The sequence below is a fragment of the Marmota marmota genome, unplaced genomic scaffold, assembly GCF_001458135.2.
Source record: "Marmota marmota marmota unplaced genomic scaffold, marMar, whole genome shotgun sequence".
Lineage (NCBI taxonomy): Eukaryota > Metazoa > Chordata > Mammalia > Rodentia > Sciuridae > Marmota > Marmota marmota.
This window is the reverse complement of record NW_025999982.1, coordinates 1,536,079-1,547,624: the sequence shown is the minus strand read 5'-3', so window position 1 is coordinate 1,547,624 and position 11,546 is coordinate 1,536,079. Positions and strand designations below refer to the sequence as shown.

At 34.5% G+C, this 11,546-nt stretch overlaps 1 long non-coding RNA gene across 1 annotated transcript; it reads right to left on the bottom strand.

The window, feature by feature from the left end:
- Positions 1-5,740: 5,740 nt before the first annotated feature.
- Positions 5,741-9,660, bottom strand: LOC125617412. Its single transcript, XR_007348391.1, has 2 exons — positions 8,760-9,660; positions 5,741-6,939 (listed from the first exon to the last, which is right to left on the bottom strand). It is a non-coding gene; the product is annotated as an uncharacterized LOC125617412 (long non-coding RNA).
- Between the last annotated feature and the right edge of the window lie 1,886 nt (positions 9,661-11,546).

Sequence of the window (11,546 nt, the reverse complement as noted above, 5' to 3'; positions counted from 1 at the left end):
CTAAATTGCTTGAAACTCAATGGCACTTTCTGCTCGCCCTGCCCCCCCCCCCCCCCCCCCGGTTAGGTTTGGACAGTAGGTGATGGTAGTGGTACTTGTGTTTTTCTTACCATTTCTCCCAGCTGGGACTGACATGCTTGTTCTCAGTATAGCATTGACCTGCATCATGATGGCTTGGGTATTGCCGTGAGGGTGTGAGGTGGTCACTGCATTCTCCTCTGTGTATCTCCACGTGGTGCCTGGAGAGCTTCCGGGGGAGGCCAAGCACACATGTAACCTGCAGTGAATAGTGGCTGGGGGCTTGGAGGCCCATCAGCTTCTATTAAAGTCATTTGACCAAAGTGGCAGGCTGTGTCTCTCCGTGACCACACGCCCTCCTCAGTCTGACTGCAGTGCCCATCACCCAGGGCGTCTTGAGGTACCTTATACCCTGTGCTTCCAGCTGCTGCTCTGACATGGAGATAGGCATCCCTGGTGCGTGTGGGGACAGGAAGTCTCACATAGGCACTTTATCAGGTCCTCAGTCCCCTCAACAGCATCGGGGTGCTGACTACTTGGGCAGCCGAGCTGGTGCTGGGGAGAGCTGCAGACCCCATCCCTGTGCACCCAAGTCCCCTCCACTGGAGGCCTGTAGGCCTTTGTAGTCAATAGACCAGAATTAGCAATATGCTTCTAAATGGGAAAACAAATAGAACGACACTTTTAAGACAATGACTGTCAATCAAAACAAAATGTATAATTTCTTAATTTGAATAACAAATTATTTAAATGCTAAAAAAAGAAATTAGAAAACCATGTATTACTTCCCTTTCCATTGCAGTATAAATCCTAATAAAGCCTCCTTCTGATGTACAAAATAAGAAATTATAAACTTAATATCAATATAAGCCTAAATTAAGCAGAAGAAAGGAAATAATAAAGTACAAATCATTGGCATGGAAACCAGAGAAATGAGAGAAAACTAAGTGAAATAAAAATATATTTATTTTTCTGGAGGTCACTAAAATTGATGAGCTTATAGTGAGCCTAACCAGGAAAGAAAAAGACAATTTACTAATATGAGGAATGAGAGAAGAGACGTCATTGCAGATTGCGCAAAGATTAAAATAATTATGAAAAACTTTATGCGTATAAATTGGACCACTTAGATGAAATAGGAAAACTCCTTGATAAATAAAACTACTGAAGGTCATTCAAGAAAATGCAGTAACTTAGCCCACGTGGTAGTGAATGCCTGTAATCCTGGCAGCTGAGGCAGGAGGATCTGAATTCAAAGCCAGCTTCAGCATCTTACCAAGGGCCTAAGCAACTCAGTGAGACTCTGTCTCAAAGTAAAAAATAAAAAAGATCTGGGGAGTGTCTCAGTGGTTAAGTGCCCCAGGGTTCAATCCCCCAGTACCCCACCCCACAAAAAAGGAATAACCTAAAACAGCCTTGTACCTAATAAATACATTGAATTTTTAGCTAAAATCCTTTCCTCAAGGATGCTCCAGGCCCTCCCAGGTGATTTCATTGACAAATTTTTCCAAGCACTTAAAGAATCCATAACATCATTATATAAATTGTTACAGAAAATGAAAGAAGGCATACATCTCACCTCTTGTCATCAAATTAATCTTCTACCACAATTAAATATACTACAAGAAAACCCTCATGAGCTAATATCTTCATAAGTATAGATGAAAAGTTCTCAATGCAATTTTAGTTAAACCAAACTCAACAACATATATGAAGAATAATTAAGCACAACTAATCAAAGAATGCAAGTTTTTTTTTAGCCTGAAAAACTTTACCAAAGTGGTTTATAATATTATTGGAAAAAATGAATGAAATAATCATTAACTCAATTTTTGCAAAAATGAAAATTTGACAAAATCAACATTGATTCATGATGGAAATACTTACTTAGAAAGTTAGAAATAGAAAAGAAATGTTATAAATCTGAAAAAGGGCAACAAACATCAAACTCAATATTGAAAGAATAAAGCTTTTGCTCTTATATAGGGACTCAGCAAGGAATGTCTGCTGTTCCTACTCCTAGTCAATTGTGAAAAAAGCAAGAGAAGAAATAAGAGAGGTTCCAATTGGAAAGGGCAAAGTATTTTTTTTTTCCCCATAGGTAACATGATTGAAAGGGATTGGCATTTTTTTTCTAGAAAAAGCAGACATTTGGGGCTTTGTGGTCTAAGACATGAAATCAAGGATACTGTATAGATACTTGTACAATCATCTCAAATGTAACCATTGACAAATGTAACAACTTTTCTTAGCTCATAGATTGTACAAAAACAGGTGGTTGGCTGGATTTTGTAGGGCATGATGTAATGTGGGACATGTTGCATCAGAAAAAAAGGAAACCTAACTTGCTGATTCCCAGTCCTGGGGCCACATGAGGCTAAGATAGCACCTAGTGATTAGCCAGAAGGCATTGCCATGGGTTGTGGTGAAGAATCGGACCACCTCTAGGATAGGCTCAGAACCCTTCTGCCCTCATGGACAGCTCAGCTTGGACAGCTTGTGTCTCCCATTATTGCCTGTAGGATAGGTGTAGATGTAAATTCTCCCCACCCTGCTGACCTTTACCCTGATTGGCTCCTGTACATTACACTAGCTGTGTGTGTTTTCTCCATAAACGAGATCCTGCTTTGACTGTTCTCCCTGGCGCATCTGATTGTCCTCCAGAGAGGGAGGGCTGGGTGTGGGCGGCCAGTCCACCTTTACCTTTCTTGGTTCCTCCTGGTAGGAGCATGTTCTGCCAATCTCTCCCACGGGTCAGGAGGGAACAGGGGGCTAAAAACCCCGACAGGATGTGGCCTGTTGACTATGATTTGTCAGCCCCTACAACAGAGTGTCTTATGGAGTCCACCAAAAACAAACAAACAGGATAAAGAAAAAGTGAAACTAGCAATGTTTCAGGATACAAATTCAATAACAATTACCATTTTTATTTATATGTAGCAGTAAAGAACTATCAAAAATTGAAATTTTTAATTTTAACTTGCAGTATCATCAAAAATACAAAACATGCAGAGATAAACCTGACAATTTTTATGTTGTAAACCATAAAACATGGTTGAGAGAAATTAAGATAATAAATGGAGAGATATACCATGTTCATGAAGTGGAAGAATCAATATTGTTAACATAATTCTTCCCTAACTTATGTATGTATAAATTCAATACAACTGCAATCCAAATACATACAGGATTTATTGAAGAAAATTGATAAGCTTATTTTTAAGATTGAATGGAAATTCAAAGATGATAGAATAGGAAAAATACTTTTGAAAAAAGAATAAAGGTGGAAGTTTATGATTCCTGATTTTAAGACTTTTTATGTTGTCAACATCAAGATGGTATGGTGTTAGTGAAAAGGTAGATATGTAGACAAATAGAATAGAACAGATTCCAGAGGTCTACTTACATATATTTCACCAATATATGCATGAAAACAACTTTTGAAACCCAAGCAATTTAATGGGGGAAATACTAATCTTCTTTAACAAATAGTGCCAGAACAATTGAGTATCTATATATGAAAATTGCAACTAGACTTTTACACAACCAAAAATTAACTTGAAATGAATACTAGTCCTAAACAGGAGTGAAAAATTTAAAAATTCAATGAGAAAATCTAAGTACCTTCAGCTTGGGCAAAGACTTCTTAACTAACATACAGAAATAAAAAAAAAAACTATAAAAAATCAACCAGTTTAACTGTATCAAAATAAAGACTTTTGTTTTTGAAAAGATATATTTCAAAATTAAAAAGACAACCACAAAATGGGAGAAATATTTACCAATGTCTGACAGAGATCTTTTATATTATATAAATAAAGAACATGTATGTTCTTAGCAAAAATAGAAAACAACCCGATTAAAAGTGGTCAAAAATTTTGAATAGACACTTCATCAAGGATGGTAATTAAGCACATTAGAATATTCAATAGCAGCAGACATTATGAAAATGAAAACTAAAACCACAGCAAAATGCTGCTATATTGTCATTGAAATGGCTACATTAAAGACCCCTATACCAAGTGTGGGCAAGGATGTGAAATAACTAGAACTCTCTTATACTGCTGTTAAATAGTACAATCACTTTGGAAAATATTTGGGCAACATTTAAAAAAATAAAATAAAACATCATGATTCAATTATTTCACTACTAATTATTTACCCAAGAGAAAAGGAAATAATTAACATAGGAAGACTTGTATGGTCTATTCAGAATTTACTTGTAATAGCCCAAATTCCCAAAAAGACTCCAATGTCCATTAACAGGTGAGTAGATAAGGAACTTGTGGTATATCTATACAATGAACTGCTGCTAGACAATAAAAAGGAAGACGTCATTGATATATACAACAATATGCTTAGGCCTCAGAATAATTAAGCTGAATGAAAGAAGACAGAAAATGAGTTCATATTTTATGATTAATTTGATAAAATTTTAGAAAATACAGACTAATTTATAGTGACAGAAATCAGATTAGTAACTGCTTGTTGGCTGGGGGTGGGGCTGGTTTACAAATGATCATAGGGAAGTTTTAGGAATGAGAGAGAATATTTTTTGAAGAGCAAAATATATTCAGGTTTAAAAAAATTTTAAATTGATTTAAAAAAAATAAATGACAGCAGAATGTATTACAATTCTTATTACACATATAGAGCACATTTTTTATATCTCTGGCTGTTTATAAAATATGTTCACACCATTTCATGTCTTCATACATGTCCTTTGGATAAATGTCCATCACATTCCATCATCCTTGCTAACCCCCTGCCCCCTCCCTTCCCCTCCCACCCCTCTTCCCTATCTAGAATTCATCTATTCCTCCCATGCCCCCCTTCCTACCTCACTATGAATCATTCTCCTTATATCAGAGAAAACATTCTGCATTAAGAGAAAACTGCAAGAGAGAAAATCCAAGAGTGCTAAAAATGAGCATTTCACTGTACCAGTCATTGCAAAATTCTTAGTATTATGTATATATTTATTCAGCACTAGAAAAAAACATATACCAAGTGGGTAGTGAGATGTATTATCTGTCACTGGTAAATTTCCACTGCAATAAATAAACCTATTCTCATGCCCAGGTTACCATTACATATCGCTCTTGATTCAGGAATATTTATAAACCAACTTGGCTCAAAATATCAGCCATCACTGGTTTTCTGTTTTAATTTTTAAAATTTTTTATTTGTTCTTTTTAGTTATACATTACAGTATAATCTATTTTGGCATATTTGTACATTTTGCAAATTGTGTAATGCAAAGTAAATCATGCCAAATTTTTCTGATTTGCCACTGAGTTGGGTCAGAGACAGTAAAGCCCTGGATAACATAGCTCAGGTCCTGAAGGATTCATGTTCCAAAAATTATACTGTGCCCTTATTCAAGGCCCAGTATATGCATGGGGCTTAAGACTCAAGGGACTGGCTTCTAGCAGGGGGCTCTTGTATTGCCACTAGTTTAAACAGGCAGATAGCATTGTTCTAATCTCTGCTTGAGTGTGACCTCTACATATACAGTCCTGGTTAATGCAATCTCACTGTTCAAGCTCCACTCCTCTAAGGAATGGAGACGGCAGCTGTGTGTGGCTGGCCCAGAGCTATCCACCACTCTCACTGCCATACCACACAACTTCAGGTCGTTCTTATTTCCATGGACTTACCATCTGCTTTCTTTTCTTTTGGGAACTCTTCTACAATGTAATTAGTGTAAGTTAGATTCATATGCCCAGAAAGTGTCTTGTAGAACAGAGTCTAGTTGAAAGTTCTGTTATAGTGACCATACTTTTAAACTATACTTTTATGATGCTGTTACTTGTGAATAGTTTTGTTCTGATCTTCTTCATATGTTGGAGGATTGGCCAAAGAATGAATGAATGAATGTATATATTCATATCTTGTATATGGATATTGTTGTATATGTTGATGATGTCTTCCTTTCTATTGTCTAGCACCATTTTATTGTACAGATATACCACATTTATACACATTATATATAAATATATTTTTAATCTAAAATTACCTTGAGAACCTCAGAAAAACAACACACAATGTTTGTAGAAACTAGAAGCTGCCTGAGCATAGGAAGTGGTTATTTGGTTAGGGTTGTGGTTAAAGAGGAATAATGATGACATAAATCTTTCCATAAATCACATTTCCAGGAAACTATGACCCATAATTCAATGCTTTTCTTTCCAGCTAATAAGGCAAAGGAGAGAGGGCAGCATCGGTTGTCTCTGACAGAATACACTGCCAATAAGGCACACTCAGAGTTTTAGGAGAAAAAATTCCTTTAAGATAAAGAATAATAGAAGATTTAGAATATTTTTCTTAATCTCTGTTGTTTTGTTTTTGAGGTTATTGTGAATATAATCATTATAATCCATTTCTTTTTAAAATTCCTTCTTACTACAGTGTAGAAATATAGTTTATATATATATATATATATATATATATATATATATATATATATNTATATATATATGCAGATTTTGATCTTACAAACTTTAAATGTGTTTTATTCTAACAGTTCTTTTATGGATTTCTTGATCTGATATTTTCTGCAAATACTGTCAAGTCACCTGTGAATAAAGACAGTTCCAAATCTGAAAAAAAAGAATTATAGAAAATAACAAAGAATAATTTTTATAAGAAATGCATATAATCAAGAGATAGTAAAAATGGTATTTTACTGAAAAAAACAACAAATTATACAAATTAATGAAAGAGATCATAAACTTCAATTGAGATACAGTCTATAGATTTACAATAATTTTTGCTCAAACTCTTCATAAAATTAAAAAATTAATCAATATTGTGAAAGCATAGGATAAATACATTACATTGTAGTAAATATTTTCATGTGTTGTTAATTTTCAAAAGGGATTTTCTGTTCCATCTAAGGAAGGCTGACTTCTCCAATCTCTGTGAAAATAATAAAAAAAAAATATTTGGCTTTGTTTTGCTTTATGTAAATATATTTAAAGCTGCCTTCAATTTCTGATTGTTTGTTTTATCTAAGTTTTGTTTTGTTTTGTTTTCTTCATCCTTCTTACTCCCTTAAAAATATTCTGTTTCTCGATATTATTTTACAATTTTTAAAATTTTAGTTTGTTATATATGACAGCAGAATGCATTACAATTCATATTATCCATATAGAGCATAATTTTTCATATCTCTGGTTGTAGACGGAGTCACACCATTCATGTTTTCATACTTGTAAGGTATGGAGTAATGATGTCCACCTCAATCCACCATCTTTCCTACCTCCCAATGCCCCCTCCTTACCCCTCCCTCCTGTTTTCCCGATTTAGAGTTCATCTAATCCTCCCATGCCCCCCACCAACCCCATTATGAATCAGCATCCTTAAATCAGAGAAAACATTCAGCATTTGTTTTTTTTTGGGGATTGACTAACTTAGCATTATATTCTCCATCTCTATCCATTTAGCTTCAAATGCCATGATTTTATTCTCTTTTAATGCTGAATAATATTCCATTGTGTATATATACCACATTTTCTTTATCCATTCATCTACTGAAGGGCATCTAGGTTGGTTCCACAATTTAGCTATTGTGAATTGTGCTGCTATAAACATTGATGTGGCTGTGTCCCTGTAGTATGCTGTTTTTAAGTCCTTTGCATATAGACTGAGGAGAGGGATAGCTGGGTCTATGTCTTTCCATCTACTGAGGTCTTCTTTGATTTTTTTTTCCTTTAGGGTTCTGTAGTTTTCATTGTATAGATCTTTAACCTATTTTGTTGATTCCCAAGTATTTTATTTTATTTTTTGAGGCTATTAAGATTGGGGTAGTTTTCCTCATTTCCCTTTCAGAGGCTTTGTCACTGATATACAGAAATGCCTTTGATTTATGGGTGTTGATTTTGTATCCTGCTACTTTGCTGAATTCATTTACTAGTTCTAGAAGTTCTCTGGAGGAATTTTTTGGGTCTTCCAGGTATATAATCCTATTGTTGGCAAATAGTGCTAATTAGAGTTCTTCTTTACCTATTCAAATTCTTTAATTTCTTTTATCTGTCTAATTGCTCTGCCAGTGTTTTAAGAACTATGTTAAATAGAAGTGATGAAAGGTGAAAGAGAGCATCCCTGACTTGTTCCAGTTTTTAGAGGGAATGCTTTCATTTATTTTTTCCATTTAGAATGATGTTGGCCTGGGGCTTACCATAGGTAGCTTTTAAAAGGGATTAAAAAATAGCTATGAATTCAAAGATGGGATTTGATAGGATTTGGGCTAATACTACAAGGTCTGTCTCCTTTACTGAGTGACCATGAAATCCATAACATGTAATTATTTTTTCTGGGCCTATTCAAATTTTCTTAAGAGGAAACTCCAAGTAGTTTGCTTGAGAAGATAGATAGCAGGCCAGGCCGCCTGAATGGTCTGTCCCCAAGTAAAAAATTGTTTTAGTAAATATCATTTCAAGCATATGGTGATTTTTAGTAGCCACTAAAGATAATATTTTATGAGACTGCTCAGTGATATAGGAAACTATCCACCATAGATTATGTGTGAAAAAGATTATAAGACAAAAATTCTAATTCTGTAAAGTTTTATATCTATACTGATGTGTGTATCTATATTTATAATGTCGGGAAGGACTTTAATGACATTCATAGGACTACAAATGACAAATGATAGAAGAACTCTTATATGCTTCCTGGATATCATGTCCTGAACTACATTCCTCTGCCACACCCCTCCACCATGGTGATCTACTTACCTTGGGCCCAGAGCTATGGAGTCAGTCAACCATGGATGGAACCTCTGAAACCATGGGCTGAATAAGTTTTCTCCTCCATGTTGTTCTTTTCAGGTCTTTTCTTCACAGCAGTACAAAAGCTAACTAAAACAGTGGGTATTGCAGTTTTTCTCAACATTTTTTCTACTTAATATTATGCAATAATGAAACACTAAATTAACTTGTTCACACATGATCTCCTCTGTGGAGTAAATTTTTAGGATTGAGGTTGGTAGATTAAAGGGTCAATGCATATGCCATTTTGTTGGATATTGCCAACACTTTTTATAGCAGGACAGCTTTCACCTGTCACCAGCAATGCATGGGTTGTCAATTTCACTATATCTTTGTCCAGGCAATGGTCATAAAGCCTTCATATTTGATGATTATTACTTACCTAATAAGTATGAAGTGCTAGTTTCAGTGTAGTTGTAATTTGCTTTCTAACACATGCTTCAAATACTTTTGTTTACTTTTTTTTCTGTGCAAGCCTACTGTCTATTTTTATATCAGTATTTTAATCTCTGTGTCTTAATTTTTATTTCTTCATATTTAAGCAGTGCATAGTACAAATATATTCTTCCAGTTTTTAATTTGCCTTTTGGCTTTCCAGAGATCTTTTGATATTTGCAGTACTAAAGCTTTTGTTCATAAATTTTAAGTAGTTAACTTTATACATCCTGGGGCTGGAGCTAAAGTTCAGTGGGAAAGAACTTGTCTAGAATATGCAAAGCCCTAGGTTCCATACCCATTACTATATAAATAAAAAAATATGTCCTTTCTTTTATTTTCTTTTAATTTTTGAACCACAATTAGAAAGATTTTTCCTGTATTTAATTTATAAAAAGAATATTTCCAAATTTCCTTTTAACAGTTATATAGCTTCATATTTTTACATTTTGTTCTCTGAGTAATTCAGAGTTTTTAAATTGTTTCTTGTATGGATACAGTTTTATCTTTCTCCAAGAGCCTATCATTGGTTGCAACACCATTTATTTGAAAAGTTCACTGATTTAATATGTCACTTTTATTATGTGCTAAATATCCATGTGTAGTTGAGCTAATTTTCAACTTTTCCTTCCTTTATATTAATAACTATTTTTAGAACAATTTTACACTTCCAGAAAATTTGAGCCTCTAAAACAGAGTTCACCGTATGATTGAAATGATATTTACTAAAACATGATATCCATCTGTACACAGATTTTTCTATTATAAACATCTTACATTAGTATGGAACATTTACCACAATTAATTAAATAATGCTAATACATTATTTCTAACTAAAACCCATGATTTATTCAGACTGACTTAGTGTTTACGTACCTAGTTTTTTTTCTGTTCCAGGGTCCCCTGGAGGACCCCACATTACATTTGATTGTCATGTTTCTTTAAGTTTCTTTTGTCTGTGATAGTTTTTAAAGAATTTCCCTGTATTTGATTACCTTGGAAATTTTTAGGAGCTCTGGTCAATTATATTACAACATAAAGTGCTATTAAGTGACATTGAAAAGTTTTTGTTCTTGTTTCTTGCTAGTAATCAATTTTTGTATATTAATATTGTATCCAGTGATCCTATTAAATAAATTCAATTCTTTAAAAAATGATAGAACTACCACATTTTTCTCCTCTTGATATTGTATTGTCAGATCTAAGGCAGATCTAAGGCAAGTGGCCCTGAAAAACTTCAGTTTGGGGAAATTTGCATATGGAGCACTGTACAGAATTTCTCTTCCTTTTGTTTCTCTCCTGCAGGCCTTCATGGTCCCCCTGAGATCATGGCTAGAAACAAAGTTTGTGTTCTTAGTTGAGCACTCAAATCCATTTCAATTATTTTATACATCTTTAGTCATTATACTTCTCCATTCTCACCACTATGGTCTTTTTTTTCCTATTTGTCTCATGGATTCAAAATAATGACATCATAATTCCTTACGTATAAACAAAAGATGAAAGACTATTCCCTAACCCCAATGAGCCTTTTATTTTGAACCCATGACTCCTGAGGTACACAGGGGAGCAGAGAGAGAAGAGTACCAAGGCTTTTGATGAAGCGAAAATCTTTTGTCAGCTTCGAAGTGTTTGAACCTGTAAGATTTTGAAGTAAATCTAACTGAATAAAATTTCAGAGCCTCAGATGATTGTGAGGGCTGTAAAGTGCATCATCTCTTCAAATAACCAGCACCTGAATTATACTGAATCTGACAAAGAACATCCATCTGTGCATCAATCAAATACTATCAGGCATAAGAAACAAAAAGAGAAGAAAGAGCCCTTTCCCACTCATGACAGAAAGGGGGAGGTGACATCAGTTGAAGGTGTGCATGGCTAGGGCCCTATGCAATTACTTCTTTAGAAGAATTCAGTGGGTGGTTTAACAATGGTCCAGTGCCTACCAGAGGAAGTTGGCATAAATCCCCTTCCAGGCCTCAAAGTAGCACAGTTGTTCCTCTGTCCCATCATTCTGAGGTTTGAATGCCTGAGTTTCAATTCAGGTTCCACCTCATACTAATAATGTAGCCTTAGGGAACTATTCAACCCCTTCATGCTACAATGTCCTAATTGGTAAAATGAAAAGGAGAATTAGTAATAATAGATCTACTTCACTGCATCTCAGAAAAAGTAAGACAGTTAGAGTAAAAACACTTAAGAGAGTGTCTGAAACATATTAATAAGTGTTCAATAAAAATTAGTCATTATTATAATAATTATTAATTCTTATCAGCATCAGGGCAATATTATTAATCATGATCATCATCACAATATCTA